The 23,249-nt window shown below is 35.2% G+C and overlaps 1 protein-coding gene across 6 annotated transcripts in view; it reads left to right on the plus strand.

Annotated features, from left to right (window-relative positions):
• CCSER1 (coiled-coil serine rich protein 1) overlaps positions 1–23,249 on the plus strand; it is a 1,296,175-nt gene that overhangs the window by 166,135 nt on the left and 1,106,791 nt on the right. The gene's annotated exons all lie outside the window — the stretch shown is intronic.

Genomic DNA, 23,249 nt, shown 5'->3' on the forward strand with positions numbered 1-23,249 from the left:
TTTTCAGTTTTCTGAGGAACCTCCATACTGTTTTCCATAGTGGCTGCACCGACTTACATTGCCACCAGCAGTGTAGGAGGGTTCCCTCTTCTCCATACCCTCTTCAGCGTTTGTTATTTGTAGACTTTTTAATGCTGGCCATTCTGACTGGTGTGAGGTGATACCTCATTGTGGTTTTGATTTGCATTTCTCTAGTAATTAGTAATATTGAGCATCTTTTCATGTGCCTGTTGGCCATCTGTATATCTTCTTTGGAGAAATATCTATTTAGGTCTTCTGCCCATTATTTGATTGGGTTTTTTTTAATATTAAGCTGTATGAGCTGTTTGTATATTTTGGAAATTAATCCCTTGTCAGTATTATCGTATGCAAATATTTTCTCCTAGTCCGTAGGTTGTCTTTTTGTTTTGTTTATGGTTTCCTTTGTTGTCCAAAAGCTTTTAAGTTTAATTAGGTCCCATTTGTTTATTTTTGCTTTTATTTCCATTGTTCTAGGAGACAGATCCAAAAAAATATTGCTGCGATTTATGTCAAAGAGTATTCTGCCTGTGTTTTCCCCTAGGAGTTTTACAGTATCTGGTGTTAAATTTAGATCTTTAATCCATTTTGAGTTTATTTTTGTATATGGTGTTAGAGGATGTTTTAATTTCATTCTTTTACATGTAGCTGTCTAGTTTTCCCAGCATAACTTATCGAAGAGACTTTCTTTTGAAGGAAAAATTGGTTTGCATAGTTGATATCACAAGTCAGGGAGGCTAAGTTTTCACTTGAGACGCTCATGGGTCAAAACACATAGAAGCACACCAGGATAGCAACCCTTAAAACCTGTCTTTCTTGCTTCCATGGAAGGTTTGACATTCTCCATCCTAGAGCAAGACCCTGGGATATACAGTCTAAGAAAAATGTTGATCATGAAGACAACCTCTGACAACATCATTTCACACCATTTCTCCATCTCTAGCCACCTAAAAAATGTCCTGTTGTAAACCACACATATGCCAGTACCACCCTTAGACCCCTTAGTGCAGGAGTCCCCAACCCCTGGGCCATGGACCGGCACCGGTCTGTGGCCTGTTAGGAACTGGGCCGCACAGCAGGAGGTGAGTGGCGGGTGAGTGGAAGCTTCATCTGCCGCTCCGCATCGCTCCCCATCACTTGCATTACCACCTGAACCATCACCCTGCCCCTGGTCCATGGAGAAATTGGCTTCCATGAAACTGGTCCTGGTGCCAAAAAGGTTGGGGACTGCTGCTTTAGTGGATCCTATTCCTGTCTTTCTATAGTTCCCACTTCACATAGGGTGAGAATCCTTGAGGGTCAAGGTGATATGCCCATCCAAAGCTTTAACACATTCCAGGCGACCGAGATTCCAGATTCCTGGTTCAAATTGCAGAAGCCTGCAGATGAGGGTGGAAATGGGGTGTGTGTAGGAGGGTGGGGTCTGAGCTTGCACTTGTGAGCTGAGGTGTCTTAGAGGTACTTGTATTAGCTCCCTCACAGTGTAGGATACAGCCAGGGTGGGAAAAGATGTGAGTGGACTGCAGCCCGGGAGGTCCATGAGGCCTCAGGCCTCACAAATATTGGGATGGGCTTGCCTTTTGGATTCAGTTTGCTCCCTTTCTCACGTGTCCTTTTTCAGCAGTGTCTTTGATTTTCTAGTATTTAACACTGCTTCTTTAAAAGGATCTATCTACCTACCTACTTATATGTGAAAAATGCTCGAAACTAAATCACTTATATCTATATATCTTAGACAGTTATATTTCAAATGAAAATATTAGGTCATCTAGTTCTGACAATTGCAATGTGAAGAAGCCTTAAGTTACTGAGGCAACACTGAGTGATAGCAAAACCACTGTGTTTGAAGTTAGAGGTTCTAGCTACTAGGTCAGGCTTGGCCAGATTTTAATCTTGGACAAATCATCTACAGAACAACAAACAATAATGGGTTTCTTGCTTCTTTTTTTTTTTTTTCTTCTTCTTTTATGCTAAAAAATGACTATGTATGTGTGTATTTATATTTGCATATATAGAAAGATATTACATTATATTTCATCTTTCTTTCTGTTCTTTGCATTGAAAATATTATATTATTGTTGCAATTGATTTTTTTTGTCTAAATACAAGAACATGTTAAAATAGATTTCCAATTGATGCAACATTAAAAGTTATGGCTAATGAGTTATTATGAAACATTTCTCTTCACCAAATTTCTGTTATTCCTTTATAAAGATGTATTTATATTAATAAGTGTGCCCTGTTTATTACCTTTGCCCAAAGTTGGGCCTTTTACTTATTCTTTTTATATCTCATGTTTTTCATACTACATTTATATAATTCTCCTCATAACATCACAAAATCATTATTCTTCTCCTCAGATACACTTTCAAGATTTAAAAATTTAAATGTCAAATATAAAAATGTGATTTTGTTAATTTATTTGAGGCTTTTTATAAATTTTCAAAAAGTATACCTGCAGTGATGTAGATCGTCCACTAGATGGCAGGATTACACCATTGCCATGGTAGGGGAGATAGGACGGAAACTTGGTTAAACTATTGTACATGTTCACTGGATTCACAGGTAAAACTTGTTGAAATAAATACTGACTCCCTTGAATTTCCACACGAAATGTATCAAAATTATGACCTTCTTCCTTAGGACTTTTCAACTAATATCTCGATCTTTAATTAATTTATAGTGTAATAATTAATTTAACATGCATACAATGTATTATTTAGCTCTTAGCAATATAAGGAAGAAATGCTAGGATTTTTAGGTAATTTTAGCTATATGTGAAGCAAGTGACATATGTTTAGGAAATGATAGCTTTATGTGTGAGAAGATGCACACATTTTCTGTATTTCTTTTCCAAAATAATTCAGGTGAATATGTGTGTTTAAGAATGCATCCATGGTTCAGTTATTCTTTTCTTTTAGAGCAATAGTAGTAACATGTATTTTTAATACTTATTTGAACCAAGGGACTGCTCTTAATGCTTCTCATATATTATCACATTCAGTCCTCACAATATTATGAACCGAGTGATTCTTTTACTGATCACGTTTTGCAAAAGAGTAAAATAAGGCACTAAGAAGATAAGCAACTTGCCCAAAAACACAGATAGTAAGTGGCAGAAATAGGATTTAGATTTGGACACTCACTGTCTAACTTTAAATCCTACATGCTTTGGGGGGAATGTAATAGATTTAAAATTAATTTTTCATTTTTCTTGCATTATTTCTGTATAATGAAGTTAACACATTTGAGGCAATCTATGCTTGCTCTTAGTCTAGACTACAACCCTCTGTAAGGGATACAAAAAATAAACAAAATGTAGTACTTATTCCGGATTTAAAATGTGGTAATATGTCTCGATATGCTGATGAATGGTATCAATGTCTTTACTGAGAGATAGCTCATCCAAAAAGGAACTTTGTCGCAAAAGAAGATATTTATACTTAGAAGGAACTAGAGTATTTCATATAGGTCATGAGGATTTAATTCAACCAATGGTGTATGGCTCTGTTTACTAAGATGCTGAGGGTTCCTGTGAATGACCAAAAATATTCCCTGACAGGTGAGATAGACTACAATTCTAGTGTTTTTGTACACTTTGGGGATTTTTCAGTATAAAAGTGAAAGGGCAGAATGTATTAACTCTTTGAACATCAGTGGCTCAGAAGAAATTGGACTTTGCTTAAATTTATTACAAGAAATCAATATATATGTAACAATTTGATGAGCATTCAAATTTATTATATATCTTCAAACTGCTTTAAATAAAGACTTCCCTTAATTTTCCTCTGAGTAACTTTCTTGATACTTACCTTAGGATGGTCCAAACATTTAAAAACAACTTTTCTAGAAGTAGACTCTTTCTTTCCAGGAACTTTCCCTCCAGATTATGATGTATAAATGATTAAACGTAAGGATTTGTCTTGGTTTCTCCAGCAGCTTCACACAGTGAAGTCTAACTCCAAATATTTATGAGATCACCCTGCTCTAAAAAAGTATTAATTGAGGATAGATTTGTATGTGTTAAACAATATATAGCACCTGGCATCACTAGAGGAAGGAAAGTGCCTGAGTGTATGAGGAAGGATGAGCCAGGCTACATAAGAGCCGGCAACCTCCAAATTTTAGTGACTTTATAATATAGATTTATTTCTTGCTCTGGCTATGTGTTCATTGCGGAAGGTGCTGGAGTTCCATTCAGTATCGCCTCCTTCTGTATCCAGGCTGTTGAAGCAGCAGCTGTTGCAAAACACTGCCTTTCACTGTGGTAAAAGATCTCTGGAGGCCGCACCCCAGTAATAAATGCTTTACCTGTGAGAGACTCACTTCATTTCCCATTGAGCAAATCTAATCACCAGGCCCAAACTTGCCACAAAAGGGGCCAGGGAGTAGTCTCTTGCATGTGTCTGGATGATGTAGACCCAGATATGTATCATGGGCACTAATGACTATGATATTCCCTAATAGTTTATTGTATCTCAGTTCTTTTAATTAGCTGAGATTTCCTGCTTACCTCCTCCCTCGCTGTTGTCTACAGGCATTTGATGGGCATAAAGTCATTTGATTTGATGCCTCACACTGAGCTTGGTCATTGTGGTTCAGAAAGAGGAAAACATCTTTGACACTGAAGAATTCATTCTAACCACAAGTTTTGTCCTTTGAGATGTGCTCTCTTCCTGACTTAAAGGCCTTGAGATGTATATGTAAATTAACTTTACTTGACTCCCGGTTTGGGAATATTACTATATTTGGAAATACTTGTTTTCATTACATTAAAAAGCTGGTTTGGAAAGTTGTGTTAGCTTTAGCTTACTCAGCAAATACATCCACAAAGTTCCCCTGGACTATCTGTGCTGAGCGATTCTGACAGAATTCACTTATGGCCACTTTTACTCTGACAGCGTAATTCCTCTCATTTGCAGTTTGGCATCCTGTTGCCTTTGTGTAGAAACTGTGAATAGCATAGTAAAAACATGAGCTGTAGGACTTCTTCGCTAGAAGAACAGACCAGATTTATATTTGAGAAAAAAAACAGTTACTTGCGTATCAGCAGCGTCTCATGTTGTATCTTAATTCTTTGATATATTGAAATACAGAATTTAAATATTACTGACAATAATTGATTAAGACTAATTAAGCCCTATGCTAAATACACAAGCACTTAACTATGCATTCACTTTTCTTCTGGGGCCTACTGTTTTCTCCTTTGTTAGCGTTTTCTTTATTCATTCATCCATTCATCAATTCATTCACAATTTCTTTCCATAAATATCTATTTAGAACCTACTTTGAAGATGCAGAGATGAAAGAGACAGCCCTTTAGAATTTTAGAGTTCCAGACTGGGAGATATTAACCTAATCTTATCAATACACCAGATTTAACCATTTTGACCATCTTAAAATTCAGAATGGGTGGGGCATGCTTGATTTGGATTGTGACCATTGATATCAAAAGTAAAAAAGGATGAAAAAAGGGCACATGAACTCCCGTATCCCTAATTTACCTATACTTTATCTCACATGCTCGATTGACACTGTTAATTATATACATAACTCCCTAGCGTTTTGGGCTAATTTCTAACATTGAGGGCATTGCGAGTGCTGAGCAGGAACTCTGGGAGGCGCTGGGACAGTGAAGAAGAAAGTACGAAATTAATGTCTAAAGAATCACTTTCAAAACATCCCGCCTCTACCATCCGCTAGGCAAAAGAGCTCTCCTGGGCTTGTTTGGTATATGCACTTTCACACGTTCATTTTGTGGCATGAAAGTTGTTGTTCAAGCTCAAAATTAAGAGCAAGTGAAAGATGATGATTATAAGATCTGATTCAAGAAGTTTCTCCTCTGAATCCTGATATCTTAAATAAGACTTTCAAATACGTAAAAATGTGAATGGCTTTTTGAGGGTTAAAATAATGATCTCAGCTTTTGATGTAACATTGTGAATGGAATTAAAGCTAATATCATTGCATGCTATGAGGACATTTAATGAGAAAAGGAAGTCATTACTATATTTAAGAAAATGGGGGCATACAAATCATTCTCCTTAATCCTCATGTATTTTAAGAAGGAAAATCACAAGTATCACTCATTAAACATACAATTACATCTGTTGATAAGTAGTATATTAATTTTAGACTAATAGCCCTAATCCATAATGCCTTTATTGATTTTTCTAGTTACTAATGATATCAATTTTCTTCTAAGTGTATCATGTGTATGGCACTCACCACTTAGTTATTTGAATATGTTTCATTTATTAGATTTCATTCAGTCTTTTAAATGGAAGAACTTTTGTATATATTAGCATTTCTTATAGCACTTAGTAAAGTGCCTGGTGCACAATAAATATGGGTGAATTAAAGGTAAAATTGCTAATTAGGTTGTGATATATGTTGATATAGATATGAATTAAGGCCTTTAGAACAGTCACTATGTGTGGTGTCCTTATGCACATTTTTGACATTTTAACTTATTATACAAATGTACAGATGTTTCTATGATGCATTGTTTGATAAAACTGGTTTTTGATGCTAAGCACTTGATCAAGGCCATACCACCTTAGATATTGTTCTAGTAGAAGCATCATTCATTTTAGGACAATTGACCTTACAGAATGGTTTCCAGGATCATATCAGTACAATACTTATGGACTGGCCATACAAAGAAGACAAGACATAGTCAATTGTTTGTGATATTATTGGAGAACCCATTAAAAAATGTAAGTCTGAGTCAAATATGTCTATAAGGTGATATTTAAAAATCCCCTGTGTATTTTATCTACTCCAACTCCATTTCTTGTCAACTTATAGATTCAGAATTGCCTTTAAAAAAGAAGAATTGGATAAAATATTCCATTCATTTTTTTTCAATCCTAGCTTTTGGGATGAGTCATTTTTGTTTAGAAGCTGTCACAATTTGTATGTTTGGTGCACAATGCTATGAATAGCTTATTCAGAGAGTTAACTCACTTCATCTTAAATGACTTTAAGAAAAGTTGTAAGTAAATAAGTGCAGTATCCTAGTTATTACTATTTCTCTTCATACAGTTCACATGAAAATGTCCATAGCACCTAATTTTTCCCTCTGTGATTACATTATTAAAATTTACTATAAATGTCTTAGTTTGTTCAGGCTGCTATAACAAAATATCACAGACTGGGTAGCTTATAAGTGACAGAAATCTATTTCTCACAGTTCTGGGGGATGGGAAGTCCAAGATCAAGGTGGCAGCATGGTTCCTGATTTGTAGCCAGCATCTTCTTGCTGTGTCTCACCTGGTGGAAGGGGTTAGGGATCTCTCTGGAGCTTCTTTTATGCAGGCACTAATCCCATTCATGAGGGGTCCACCCTCATGACCTAAGCACCTCCCAAAGGCCACCCCCCTTCTAATACCATCATCTTTGGGGATTAGAATTTCAACATATGAATTTTGGGGGGATACAAACATTCAGGCCATAGCAATAAGCAATCACATTGTAATAATAGCAATGCTAGAATATATTAAAAGCTTCATTAAGAACAATATATATTTCTATTTATTATTATTTATCAAGGAAATAATTAAGATGGACAATAGTAGAAGAAAATTAAAGATTTTTTCTCTAACCACACTATATCTAGGATACCCGTTAGACAGTTTATACCCCTCTGAAATTAAGAAATTGGAAAATTAAGGTTGTTTACCTTTTATTCTTGGGATTAGAATGCAAAGATGTCAGTTTTACTTTTAATTGGTTCAGTTCATCTCAGTTTTCTGTAAGATGCAAACTATTTTATGCCTTGTTTAGGTAACCCCATGAGCTGACACAGCTTTCATAGTGTGAGAAAGAATATTTATTGATTCAGGATCCATGGCAAATCTCTGACCATCTGAACACTGCACAGTCTGTAACATAGAATTGACCTTGAGTAAAATAACTATCTTTTCTGAGGGAATAGTCATTGGAATTTGAAGTTTTTACATTATTCTAGTTACACAATAAAGAAAAAAATATTCTTCCTAGGGTTATTCTATTATTTTGAAATCTAAATACAACATATTAAATTAATTTTAGTAAATTAAAAAAGCCAAACAAAATTTGACTTCCAAGGTCAAGAAGTATATTATTGTAGTAGAATTATGTCTAATATTTTACATTACAGTCAGTTTATAGAAAAGATATAAATATTTTAATATATTAATATTATTTTTCAAATAATTTAACAGTCAAGACAGACATTTATAATAATCTCACAAACCATCATATTTGCAATTCAGGATAAGAAAGTGTGATTTACAAATGAATCATGCATATACATTTCACACTTTTCCTATGTGATGATCTTTTTGTTTAGTCACTCCTAATTTAGAGTAGCTGTCATTTTATCACTTTTATAATTTAATTCAGTGATCATTTCACTCTAGTGCTAAAAGTTTGCTCTGAAATTCCTCCTTTGTTTATATCTTCTGTTGTTCTAAGCTTGTTACATTCAACTGGAAACAACCCAAGTACCTTTTTTTTGTTCCATCTCTTAGGCTCTTTATTGTATACGTTTGTAATTTCCTTACAGAATTATGATTTTAATGCTTGGCTAGTTGCCTTCAACACTACCCAATGATTAGTGTATGTGTCGGTGAGAAACACAAAGAATTTTTTTTGTCAGAGAAACTCAACATGAATCAGAGCTTTTATCAGTCGTCAAGAGACACAGGTGAAGCAGGGAGAGATCTGGAATACCGTCCAGCTCCCCAGCTCCTTTCTGCATCTGGTGGGCACTGGCCCAGATTGTTGGATAAAGTTTGCATTGTTAAATGTATAGAATCACCTTATTGACACAGAAAGAGCCAATCAATATGAAACATCTCATTGTTTTTCTTTTTAATTATAGTCACCATGCTGTACACTACATCCTCAGAACTTATTTATCTTATAACTAGATATTATATATATCTTATATATATCTTATAACTAGATATCTTATAACTAGTTATCTTATAACTATCTTATAACTTATTTACCTTATAACTAGTTTTCCCCTTTGACCTCATGAAACATCTCTACTTTATACTCAAATAGTTAGATAGCATACACAGACATTTTCCAGGGAGTCATATCCCATAAGTCTCTAAGTTCCAGCTTTATTTTTCATAAGCAGTCTCACTTAAACTCCCCTCTAGTAAAAACCATTTAGTTTTGTCGTTTGTTTGGTTGCTAATTAGGTCAGTCATTACTGTGTTTACAAGGAGATCTTTCCAGGAAGCAAACTCCCTGGAACTCCGTCTCAGAGAAAATGGATCCCAGGCCAGTTGCTTATCTCAGGCACCAAGTGTAAGCTTTAAACACCCTCCTCCAACTATCCTGTTCTTGCCACCCACTCTTAGTCTTTTTCCCATCAGTCCCCCATTTCCTCTGATCTTAGAGAGGTATGTGTCCCTGCATTCTTTCAAAGCAGTGGTTTCTACTCGTCTTCCTGATTTCAACTCCTTACCTCCTTAAGAACAGTCATCATCAGTATGTCTCTCATGTTTGCGTCTCTGGTTTCTTCTCCATCTCTTCACCTCTGTCAGTTTACAACACTGCCAAGTTTCCCAGCCTGAAGGAAATAAACAAAAGTTAAAACTTTTCCATATCCTGCTTGCTCCTGAAGTTCTCTTCCCTGTCCCTCTTTTCCACTACAAGGCAAACTTCTCTAAAAGAATAGCCTTCTCTTGCCAAATGCATTTCCTCACTGCCCACGGGGTCCTCAATTTCATGTTTTATTAGCTCTTGTGATGTATAGTTTCTCAACATGGACACTGTTGACATTTTGTCCTGGATAGTTCTTTGTTGGGAGGTGGGAGAGGGCTGTCTTGTACACTGTAGGGTGTTTAATGGCATCCCTGACCCCCACCCATAAAATGCCAGTAGAACCCTCAAGTTGTGACACCTGGACATATCTCCAGATGTTGAAACATATGCCTTGGTAGGCAGAAACCACCCCAATTGAGAGCTTTTCTAAAGTCATTAGTGACTTTGCCAGTTTTCATATTCTTCTTTTCAATCTTCATTTTTCTTGACTTCAGCTTTTCACACTGTTGAGGACTCTATATACTTATCACTTCTCCTTTTGCAGGGTTAACTCTCCTTTGGTTATTCTCCTTTTCTCCTTTCAGACTCCTTTGCAAGCTGTTTTTTTCATACTCTAAACAGCTATTACTTGGCATTTGGTTCTTGACCCCTTTTTTTTTTTTTAAACCTGTTCTACCTGAAAACTTAAGATGTAGGTGAAATGACATGTGGATTCCAAATGGAAAGGCTGGGAATCTCTAATATATCAGAAATCTGACAAAGCCAATATGCATTGAAAAGCACAATGTATTAGATTTATGGTAATAGAATAAGAGCTCATGAAAAAAAGCTATTTGCATAAGGAAAGTAGTTGAAAATCCAAGGACTGAAACTTTGGAGTGGAACTGGAAAAATATGCAGAGAATTGACTTTTGCCCTCATCGTTCATGGCTTCTCTCCCTTTTTCCCCCCATCTATGTTACTATCCTATTTCGGTTTTTATACACTTATATTTCAGCCTCCTTTTAAGATACTCCAAGGATTCTCAATCCTTCCCTTCTGTTTCTAAAGTCATATTGGAGAAGCAGCAATTATTGATATATCACTTAAACTAGGACCTCCCTATTAGAGTCTGTGTAATATGTTGCAGTAATTCAGTCTACCCTCACTACTATCACCCACAATTATGCTTTTTTTGGTTTTGTTTTGTTTTCAATTTGACAGCAGCTTAAGTTGAGCAAAAGACAGAGTGGCAAAAGTTGTGTGCATTGTGCAAGCAGTGTATATTTGACCTTCCAGGACACTTGGCAGCTACCAGAGAACCACACATAGCCCACTTCTGTCTTACTCTCTTGCCTTTCACTGCTGTTTCTGGTTTGTCTCCTTTGGAGCTTCCTGTGGATTGCGCCTCAGGCTGGCTGTGGACCAAGAGGAACTTGTGGTGTGCAGTGTGTGTGCTCAAAGGGGAGGGTGGAGTTTTCAGCATGATTTCAGAAGGGAAGAAAATCTATAAAATACCTTTAGTTCCCCAAAGTATAAGAAAAGTAATAATTTAATAAAAATGTAGTAAATTAATAAATTCTTAAACAACTTTATAATATTTTCATGCTTTTTCACACTTCTTTTTTTCCCAAATGCCTTTAGTGCCTTCTAATATTTAATATCTTATAAGAATATGCTTTTTTATTTTCTCTTTGTAAAACTTGTCTGGAATAAAATCATATTGCATAAGAACCAAAGGCAAACTATTTCTCCTAACACAGAAACATGATCAAAATAGACAAATTTGCAAAATGAGAGTTCTTTTTGTGTCCGTTAAGCACGACTTTAATTTCTTAAATAAGCAAGTATGGTGTGATAAAAGGAGCAAGCAATTGGAAAGAGGGCACCAAATTCCAGTCTCATTTTTTTCACCTAATAATACTACCTACCTTATAGAGTTGTTGTAAGGATCAAATACTATATTTTATGTGAAAAGGCTTTGTAAATTTTAAAGTGCTATATTGATGAAAATGACACGTATTTATTAATTACATGGATTAAAGCCAGAAACTGAAATTAAATAATATTACCTTTTCCAGTAGCCATTTAGAAGGGAAAACATTTTAAGAGCCAAATTCACCTTTAAAGTATATCTCATCATGACAATAGGTTGAGTTGGCTCCTTTAAGCCACAACAAAAATAATCCTTAAAATATTCAAGTTATTTATATGTTAGTGCTTTATAAGTATAATCTGCTATTTACCTGATTTCTCATTTGTGTATTTTCCAGAAACTCATACATTTTTCAAAATCAATTTATGTTGCTTAGAAAAAAACTATTTGAGAAGTAAACTTAAGATTTGCATATTTTACCATGTTTATGTTACCCTTTAATTAGAAAGTTTACTCGACCTAGTTATTTCCTGATTATGAAATTAGGAAAAAAGCATCTGCCCTAAGACAGGTGTCTTGGCTTTTTACAAAGAAATTTAATTTGCATTCTCTGTTTTCTTAAATAAAAAGTTTAAACATTGTGAACATTTATGTGAACACTCACATAATAACTTGATAAATTACTTGTTTAAAAGTATCTTCTGTTAAATCTTAAGTTAATTTTATCCAAAATAATAATAGGCAATGACTTCAAAAACAAAAACTAAAGTTGAAGAAAATAGTGAATTATAGAGTACCTTATTTATTTTACTTTAAAAATAAATTTTGAACTATAGTGTATTTACTAGTAGTACTAGTCTGTCCTGAGATAACTTAAGATCCCTAAACATTTATGAGAGAAAGTTTTATGACACACTCAAGTTTTTGCTTTTGTCTTTCTTCTTTCTTCATTCTGTTGGAAGAATACATCTACCAGTAGGATATTCAGCTTGAATATTTGAACTACATGAATTTTAATGAGGAGGGGAGTAACCAGCTGTCACATAGTTCATATGATGTATTAGGTGCTGGTTGGGATGAAACAGTATATCTCAGCATGCTGTTGCCTTCAGTAGATTTATGTTCCAAAGAAATGTGGATACATTAATACAAATAGTGATTTCAAATGAAAAGATCAGCCACCTAGCTATGGTTCATGAATCACAGTGATTCTCTCTCTTTTATTTTTTAATAATAATGATAATAAAAGTATATAGAAACTATCACTGAGTCGAGTGGGTGCCAGGGTACACTGATCCTAAAGATTTAACTTGACCCAGCAGTCTACTGGAAGCTGCTATAGCTGAGAAAAAAAGAACTAATCAGAGATGCTGGGCTTACATTTAGAATAAGAGAAAGGAACTATTAATGCGTGCTCTTCTCCAATAACATTCATCTCTCTAGGAAATGCTGCATGACAAAAGAGAGTTGGAACACTATTAAGTTTTATAAAGTGATACTATAGTTCCTTGAAGGGAACTTACTGTTATGCAGCTGGAAGCCTGTAAGGTCTGTTGACTAAAGAAGTTCAAAGATAGCCACTGTTGTTCAGTATATAGTTTTGTTTTGTACTTTTTGATTCAGTGCAGTGGGGTTGAACATAAAAGAAGCTAACATCTTGAGCTTTTCGTGAGTTTCTCCTTGTTGTTATAAGTAGACCATTAGGTAATTTTAAGGAGATCAGAACTGTTGACCCATACAAATGATTTTTACAGAAATTGCTTTTGCTCTATTAAAACAACATAAAGTGATGTTTTGATTTTTGACACTATGACTTTGCTAAAAATTCCTATATTCATTTAAAAATAAATCATTTTGCCATAAAAAAACAAATTATTCTGGTTCAATAAGCAAACATATTTTACTAAAGCAATGGATAAAAGCTTTATTAAAAAGTCCTTTTTTTTTTTCTCACTGAAATAGGATCACATTAAGAAAACCACAGTAGAATTGCTAAGGGTAAAGCAGCAGCCCAAATTGAAGAAAAATTCAAAAGACGATTCTATTATATGGCCTTAATGGGAAAGCAAAGTGAATTTTCAGTTGAACCCGGTGCTAGCTATGTGCCCTGGATAAATGTTACACACTGTTTGAAGGGGATGGTGACCAAGAAGAGGAGGTCTTTTTACTTGTGGCAGCTGAGTTATATGATATTAAAAAAAGAAAGTCTAGGTTTCCTCTGAGGGTCATTGAATTCTTACATTCTTAAAAGACAGATTCCTTACAAGGACCACTAACTAGAATAGGCAGGAAATTACTGGTTCTGGAATGACTGTTCCATGTCTAAGTAATGTATCAAACAGTAAGCAGCCTACTAACAACTCAGAAAAATAGAAATGAGGGGGTTTACAGTGACCCTCATATTGACAGGTTCCAGATTCAACCAACTGCGGATCGAAAATATTTTTTAAAATTCCAGAATATTCCAAAGAGCAAGACTTGAATTTGCTTGGCGCTGGCAATTATTTATATAGTATTTACATTGTATTAGATATTATACATAATCTAGAGATGATTTAAAGTATACGGGAGGATCTGAGTAGGTTATATGCAAATACTATGGTATTTTATGTAAGGGACTTGAGCATCTCTGAATTTAGGTGTCCAAGGGGGGGTGGTCCTGGAACCAATCCCCTGCAGATACCAAAGGAGGACTACAATTAGCTTTTAATTATTGGCAAGGCAGCACCAAGATTTAAGTAAGATGAATCCAAATTATTTCTTTAGTGAAGAACATTGTGGACTATCTACCTTGAGCGGAAACTGGGTTAGGCATTGCGTATTTAAAGAAACGTAAAACAAGTTTTGTTTTTGTTTTACTTTTTAAGGTTTTATCATATCTTTGTTCAGATAATCTCTTTCCACAAACTGCCATATCCACAAAACAGAACTGGTAGGAAGTAGAACTCAGATGAGTAGAATGAGCTGTCTTCCTCTCTGTCTTTTCTTCTTTCTATCCCTTTTTGTCTACCTCTCCTTAGCTTCAACTACCTTCTCAACAATAAAAATAAAATATGACTCAAAATAAAATTTAGTTGGGTATCAATAGTATCAGATTCAAGAGAGCAGATAAGCTAGGTATTGCTACTTTTACTATTCCCTCATGTGAATCTTGTACTTTAAAAAAAAAAAAGGTAACCAAATTTACCTTGGGACTATACAACACCAGCATTACCTTGGTTATAACATGCCACTTTAATTTTACTAAATACATTTTACTTTTATTTTACAATAATTTCATATTTATAGGAAAGTTAGAAGAATTGTACCCAAAACTGCCTTATATCCTTTACACAGCTTCATCAGTCATTAAGTTTTACCACATTTTTTCCTCTTTCCTCTTCTCTGTAACACATAGACACATACATCATTTATATTATTTTCCTGAAGCATGTGAGAGTTATTTTACACATTATGACCCTTTATTCCTAAATACTTCAGCATGTATTTTCTGAGAACAAGGATGTTTTCTTACATCACAGATTAAGTGTCAAAATCAGGAAATTTAACCTTGACACGTTGTCTTGTTTAACATAAATCCATATTCAGTTTTTCCTAATTGTTTCATTTTTTTAAAAAATCCAGGCTCCAATCCAGAGTCATGTGTTATGTTTAGCTCTCAGGTATCTTTAGCCTCTCTTAATCTGGGACAGTTCCTCACCATTCTTTATTGCACATGCTGTTTCCACTCGTGACAGTTATTTTGTAGAATGTTCTCTAATTCATGTTTCTCTGGTATTTCACTATTAGGTTCAGCTTATGCAGTTTTTGGAAGGAAAACTACATGTGTGATATTTGTGTTCTTAGTGGATCACATCAGGAAGTATATGATGTCAGTTTGTATCATTACTGGTGATGCTACACTTGATCCCTTGGTAAAGATGGCGTTTACTAGGATACACCACTGTAAAGTTGTTATAGTTCCCCTTGTTAATTAATAAGTAATCTCTGGAAAAATATCTGAAGCTATGTAAATATTGTTTTCCACCATTTTTTACCCAGAAGTTTTAGTATCCATTGATTCCTGCCCCAAATTATTTTTTTCTATGTTACTTAGTAATGATTTTATAGCTCTGTCATCTCTTCCGTAATGAATATCTGGTCTTGAATAGACTAACACTGGGTGATAAATTTATGCAAGAGGGCTACCTTATAGCAAGTACTGTATGTGTCTGACTAGAGCTTCCAGCTCTGGGACTGGAAATGTTTTACTGAATACTTTTATACTCTACATTGGTATTATGAATTTCAGGTTATCTACCTATCCCCTAATAATTTCAAGAGGAACTAGTTGACCATGAATGGTTTACTGTTAAACCCTATACTGAAATATGTGTTAAATTTTATTTTGGGTTGAGTTACTCTTTTGAAAGAAGGAAAGAAAGAAGGAAAGAAAGAAAGAAAGAAAAAAAGAAATTTATGTATCCGTACTATTGCATTCATTTATTCAATTAATGTTTATTAATTATCATTTAAGTACTAGATTGTGTTAAGCCCTGGATATTCAGTAAAAACTTCAAAAGGGTCTAGGCTGCTAGAGGTCTTAGGATGTAGCAAAAGAAAAAAAAGTAAAGAAACATGTATAATTATGTTATACATGCTTTTAAGGCACTATTAGCAGGTTAGTAGAGTAGTGGCACAAAAGAGAGTGGTAACAAAAGGTTTCATAGAGTAGGTAGTGTCTTCAAATAAGAGTAGTTGCTGTAAAAGTGTAATTTTTTTTTAACATCTTTTTTGGAGTATAATTGCTTCACAGTGGTGTGCTAGTTTCTGCTCTATAACAAAGTGAATCAGCTATACATATATATATCCCCATATCTCCTCCCTCTTGCATCTCCCTCCTGCCCTCCCTATCCCACCCCTCTAGGTGGTCACAAAGCACGGAGCTGACCTCCCTGTGCTATGCAGCTGCTTCCCACTAGCTATCTATTTTACATTTGCTAGTGTATATATGTCCATGCCACTCTCTCACTTTGTCCCAGCTTACCCTTCCCCCTCCCCGTATCCTCAAGTCCATTCTCTATGTCTGCGTGCTGTTGTAAAAGATGATTTTTAAAAGTTGAAAATATGACTTACATACATGTCAAAGATTTATTTAAAGAAATTAATAGGGGAGCCAATAAAAATAAAAACTTGTTCAAAGAGGATTTGAGGAACATGTTATTAATAAGAAGTTTAATAAAGAAATATTAGAATAAGACTGTTAGTTTGATTATAAAACTGCATAATGTCTTCCAGGACAATAAACTGTAAAATTTGGGATGATCTTTGCTACTGGACTGAAAACATTTGTATCTCTATTGGATACAAATCTACAAGTTAACACATAGCTCCACAGAGTCTGAACTCTTAGTTAATATAGCAAAGTCAAAAGCAGGGCAGTCTCCTCAAGAATTAAATAATCTGTCAGTTTGACCTGGAAAGATTCACAGTCATCCTCTCAGCCTTATCCTAATATTTGGATATTTTTTTCTTAACATTGTTCTCTTTGATCTCTTAACTATGTCTTCCAAAGATTATTTTATCGTTGTTATATATTACTATATTATAAATATAACTATATGTCTGTTACATATATTAATATTTTTATAAGATTATTACTGATCTCAGAAAAAAGGCTGATATTATTTTCTATTATGGACTACTTATTTACTTTTGTGTTAATTAATATTAATTAATTGTGTGTGCCTCCTTGAGCATAATGTATTGAGTAACTACTATCTGGAAATGCCATTAAGAAACATAGGAATAGATCTCTTAAAAGGTCTTTAGGGCTTCCCTGGTGGCGCAGTGGTTAAGAATCCGCCTGCCAATGCAGGGGACACAGGTTCGAGCCCTAGTCCGGGAAGATCCCACATCCCACATGCTGTGGAGCAACTAAACCTGTGCGCTACAACTACTGAGCCTGCACTCTGGAGCCCATGTGCCACAACTACTGAGCCCGTGTGCCACAACTACTGAAGCCTGTGTGCCTAGAGCCCGTGCTCCGCAACAAGAGAAGCCACCACAATGAGAAGCCTGTGCAACGCAACGAACCCCCACTCGCCGCAAGCAGAGAAAAGCCTGCGCGCAGCAACGAAGACCCAACGCAGCCAAAACTAAAATAAATAGAAATTTTTAAAAAATACTTAAAAGCTCTTCAATCCTGAGACTGGGACACTAAGCCTGCCTTTCCATGAAATTTGACTTGTAGTACCTATAAATTTTGTGCATTTTTTTCTTCTAAGGTCTGTAAAATTTGGTAAAGTCTCTGTGTTTCCAGGAAGTAACTAAATTTAAGAGTATATAGTTCTTTCCAAGAGACTCTGAGACTGTATTTCTTGAGAACGGTATTTCTGGTTTGTGCATACTAGGTGTCTAAGAATTGTTTTCCTTTTCCATGGGCACAAAATTTTAATTAATTTGAGCTCCCAAATAGTCAGAAGACAGATTTACAACAATAACAAAATAATAAATCAGATTCTCTGTTGTCTCTCATCTGATCGAGATGAGATCCTTATCATCAACCCAACAGAGAGATCATCAAATCATCAGACCATTAAATTAGATACCCTGCAGACAGGGAATTATTGGCATGTAAAATCATACTCATAGACATATATATTTTTGGCTACGTGGTTAAGGCTGGCTTTGGTCCACTGCTCCCTGGTCCATCCCCTGGCTGTGGAAAGAAACACAGCTGAAGCCATAGGGTGCTTTCTTAACTACACAGATGTAACTGGCTTAGTGGTTTGAGACCAGAAACAGACTCAGCAGTCTTGAGGCTTCATTGTGGAAAGGAACACAGCCCTAACCAGGAGTTTGACAAGAAACAGATAGAATAACAGAATTTGTCAGAAGCAAAAACAAACAAGCAAACAAATTCATGCAAAATCAGAAGAAAGAAAAAACATAGAAAAGCAGAAAGTCAACAAAAGTAAAACGTTATTGCCACTTGGAAGTCACTTTGGGACCCAAGAAAGGACATGCCTGGACTTAAATAGACTGTGAAGTGACTTCTCCAGCAACGTAGTTTAATTGGCTCTGGCACATGAATCCACTTGGATATCTCAGTGCTTCCTCCAAAACTGTCAAGGTATAATTTTCAAAAGCTTAAAATATGACTTTATACAAATATAGATTGGACAAGAATCAGAGATTTACTCAATTCATTAAGAGAGTGTACATAATGGTAAATTGGTTCGGAGAGCATTTGAGGAACTAGGTATTTATAGCAATTTAATAAAAGGATGTTAGAATGATATTGTAAAATGAATACAAAACCAGTTAATTGTCCTAATGCGGAGTCACCCATTACCGGACAAAAGTGTGTGTATCTCAACTGGATACAAATCTACAAGTTACCGTGTAACCTCACTGAGTCAGAACCCTTGATTAGTAGTAAATAGCAAAATCAAACAATGGTATAATCTACAGAATTCAGTAATTCTTGGGAGAGCATTTTAAATAATGCTTCATTATGTAGTCATCTTCCTGGCCCTGTTTCTTAGTTTTGGATAATGGTTCTTTTTTTTTTTTTAAAGATTGATTGATTGATTGATTGCTATGTTGGGTCTTCGTTTCTGTGCGAGGGCTTTCTCTAGTTGCGGCGAGGGGGGGCCACTCTTCATCGCGGTGCGCGGGCCTCTCACTATCGCGGCCTCTCTTGTTGCGGAGCACAGGCTCCAGACGCGCAGGCTCAGTAGTTGTGGCTCATGGGCCTAGTTGCTTCCCGGCATGTGGGATCTTCCCAGACCAGGGCTCGAACCCGTGTCCCCTGCATTAGCAGGCGGATTCTCAACCACTGTGCCACCAGGGAAGCCCCCTGGATAATGGTTCTTAACACATCTATTGCCCCATGGTGAGCTCAAGAGAACAGCAGTTTAGATCTGGAGCAATTCATGAGTAATTGCATTAATGCGTGAAGCTTTCCTGTAAGGCAGAAGTGTTGGAAAAGAGCTGAGATCATACAGTGGATACGGAGGGGAGATAGGGAACAGCTAGGTCAGGGAGAGTCAAGAATTAAAATAATAAGAATTTTGTAGGAATTCGGGAACCACTGATGGTTTTAAGCAAGAGAGTGGCGTAAATATGCTTTTTAGAATTATTGTTCACCTAATTTTAAATGACTTAAATGAATTCAGTAGGTAGCTATAGGTTATAATGATAAATACCTTACATGGAAAAATGGCAGTGATTTTTTATTATTATTATTGTGTGAAAACAAAATAGCATATTGCTTTTTCTTGACATTTGAGGTAAACTTTTTATATTCCTATTTGGTTGAGACACTGCTGCTAAATTAAAACTATTCTCTCAGCACTTAGTCAAAGTTTCATTTTATTTATTCAATTATGTATTACATTTTACTTTTGTTTCTAAAAATTGTGAAATTGTGTAGTTAAAAACTTTGCCATTAGTGAATAATTACTGAATAATTACTAACCTATCAATTAAACCTCTTGTGGAACATAGCAATAAAGATATTCTTAGGAGAAGAACACTGATTTATGCCTGTTTGGGCTATTTTTCTTTACTCGACAATTTGTTTACCTTTCTTACATTACAAAGTATATAATTATACTTAGCTACAAAGTATCATAATTTATTAGCTACTGAAGTCACACAGCCTAATTTACGAACATCCCATTTTTCTAGCCAAACCATTTTCTTTGTAGTCACTAACCAAACTTTCAACCTGTAAGATGTCCATATAACCTTGCACTCAGGATAGTATGAAAGGTGACACAAGATAATAGGAGTTTATAGAAACAGAATATCTTATTTATGTGCAGTGGTGGTTGTGAGTGTAGGGATTGATACTCTAACTGCATTGTGATTAGCAGTGTTTTTGTTTTGTTGTCTGTGTGTTCATTCTGGAATCAGATACTTTCTTCAAAGTGCGTCTTTTTACTAACTGTGGTAGACATGAAGGAACAAGGGGATAAAGATGCAATCTATCTGAGCTGATTACAAGATTCTCTTCTAATCAAGGTGACGTCTTACGATTAAGAAAGAAAAATTAACTGTCACATAAGCTTTTTAATTGATAGTAAGGGAAGTGCCATACTTATTTTCTAAACTGCTTTCTGAAACAGTTCAGGGAGTGAACTTAGACACCAGTCTAAGTAATTAATGATGGGTAGATTAGAAATGAGAAATATAAACAACCATGTCTGTAAAGAAGGAAGAAGCAGTGATTTACATATAAGCTTGCAGGTCATAATTATGTTTGAATATTATTAGGAGATATTCAGATCATTTTTTTTCTGATGCCTAAAAACATAGGCTTTTTATGACTATTTCACCTATAATTTTCATAAACATTTTATAACATTTTTCCTCTTTTTTAACCCTCATCAAAGCAGATATTGGGCTGGCCAAAAAGTTCGTTCAGTAAATGAGGTACGTTCAATAAAGTTCTTGGTGAAAATGAAAAAGATGTCTTTTATTTTTACTTAAAACCGAACAAACTTTTTGGCCAACCCAATAGTCAATAAATTAGTTCATATTTAAGAATAGGGAAATTGTCAAGTTATATTTATTGGGAGTTTATTATGTATCATGGATTACATAATCACTTTTCATGTGAGAAATATTATTGTGTGCTTACAATTCTTTCTATGAAAAATTCTCACTAAAGAGCTCTTTGCACTTTTATTAAATGGCTGGAGTCATTAAAATTTTCTCTGATTGAACTGAATCCTGCCTTCCTTTAGCTTATGTCTAGTTCTCTGATGCAACATATACGTCGAGTCCTTCAGATATTTAAAGTGTCTTAAAAAACATTTATGGCATTTTTAAAAAATAAGGAGGCTTAAAACCTGCATATTCTTTCAATATTAAGAAGCCTCACCATTTTCTCTATTCCATTTATAGTCTTTCTTAAGAAAAAAAAACTTTTAAAACAAGTAATATCCATTTACAAATAGCATAAATCACATATAATCTGCACACTGAGTAGAGAATGATAATTCATTTTTTTTGGATGTTAGACCCTGAAATTTCTTGACGTTGAAAAGTTACTTTATTATTTCCTTTTTTGACTCAACCATGGAAATTTTCACAGAATGATTACTTTGTCTATTAGCTTGATGAATTTAACTGACAAAGGACCAAAGAGACAATAGAATTATTTATTTTAGTTGTATAGATTTGGTTAAAGATTTCTCTTTAAGATAACAGATGTGTAGAATGATATTTCAGATTCTAAACCTAGGATTCTGCATGGGTCATAAGAAAATATAAAATGAATAAAAACACTTGTGACCAAATTGAGCTAACAATTCTGTGCTTTCATTCATAGAATATTGTTTAGTCTCAACCAGTTTTCATATCTGTTCTTAAGGTTAATTTGAAATATTGGTTTTAAGTAAAAATAGGAACAGTGGGTTAAGACTTCAAAAAAATTTTTTTTAAATTTCTGATTGCCCTTATCATCATGCAGGAAGAATTTATAACACCCTGGTCCCTGTCCTTGAGGACATGTGTCTGAGATTTATGTTTCTGAGTCGAGGTATTGAGTAGAGAAGTTTACTTTTGCTCATATTGTCATGAAAGTAGTCATTTCTGGTGATGATGTGTGCACGTGTGCACTTTGCTAATGTAAATCCAATATGTGAAAACACATTTATAAAACTGAACTTGGAAGCTCTTATTTTTTGTATAAGATTTATTTTAAATACCTTCAGTAAAAAATCCCTCTTTTGCATTCATAAGCAGCAAGAACTCATATTTATTAAGGACCATCTATAGGGTGGCTTCAAGTCTAGAATCAAGCGTGAACACATAATAGATGGTTTCTTGATATAATGTTATAAAATACAAGACATAAGAGTCATACAAGTCATACTTGGCCCAGAAAATGAGATGAAGTGAAAAGAAAATAGAACTTGGAATCAGAAAATCTGGATATAGCAAGGTACTTAACTCTCTTGTATTTTCACAACTCTGAGCTGAAAAACTTATGTTTTCAATGCCTATTTCACATAGTAGTTGTGAAAATTAAATGGGGTTTAAATTAAAATACGTGTATTTGTCAATCAAACTGATAGCAGCCAAGTTAAGTTTCTGTTGTGTATATATGTGAGAGGGGCACCTTTTTAGTGAGGGCTGATTTCAAGATCTCAAATCCCACTTCAAATCACCATCCTTAGCAGAGTTTCAGCCATGGCAGCCAGCAGCCTTGAGCAGCAGGGGGCCTCCTAGAAGCCAAGCCAGCAGCCAGATTTGTGAGCAGTGTTTTTACAATGTGGAAATAAAATCACTCCCCTGGTTGTTCAGAGTTTTAAACTGAAAGACAAGAAGTTCAAATAATAAAGACAAGGGGGCCTTGAAACCTCTTTTACTGGAAGACCATCTACCTGGAAAATGTCGTGATCCTTCATTTCCATCTAGTGTTGAGATAATATTGTCTGGCCTTCACAAAAAAAACCCATCTCTATGACTAACTTTGCTTATATCGGAATCAGTAAGGCCTGAACTTCTGTCCTCTATTTCAGTGTACCAGAGGTCCCTTCACGGATTATGCCTGTGAGGGGTGGAAGATGAAGAAAGCAGGATAGGGCAGAAGAATAAATTGCACTGATCTGTAGCACTGACCTTTCAAGCTGAGAAGGTCCTTTATATTTGTCCCAAATTGAGACAAGGGAAGCATTCTCTATACTTTCACATTGACCAGTAGATGCAGGCTGCCATGAGAAGATATTGTGACCCACCCTGGGCGAAGTAGCAAGAGCTGAGAGCTGAGGCCAAGTTCTGGAAAGGGGTTCAGTTGAGAGCTGTTCGTTGCCAAAACACAGCACCTGGG

Source organism: Balaenoptera ricei, chromosome 5 (assembly GCF_028023285.1).
Source record: "Balaenoptera ricei isolate mBalRic1 chromosome 5, mBalRic1.hap2, whole genome shotgun sequence".
NCBI classification, from domain to species: domain Eukaryota; kingdom Metazoa; phylum Chordata; class Mammalia; order Artiodactyla; family Balaenopteridae; genus Balaenoptera; species Balaenoptera ricei.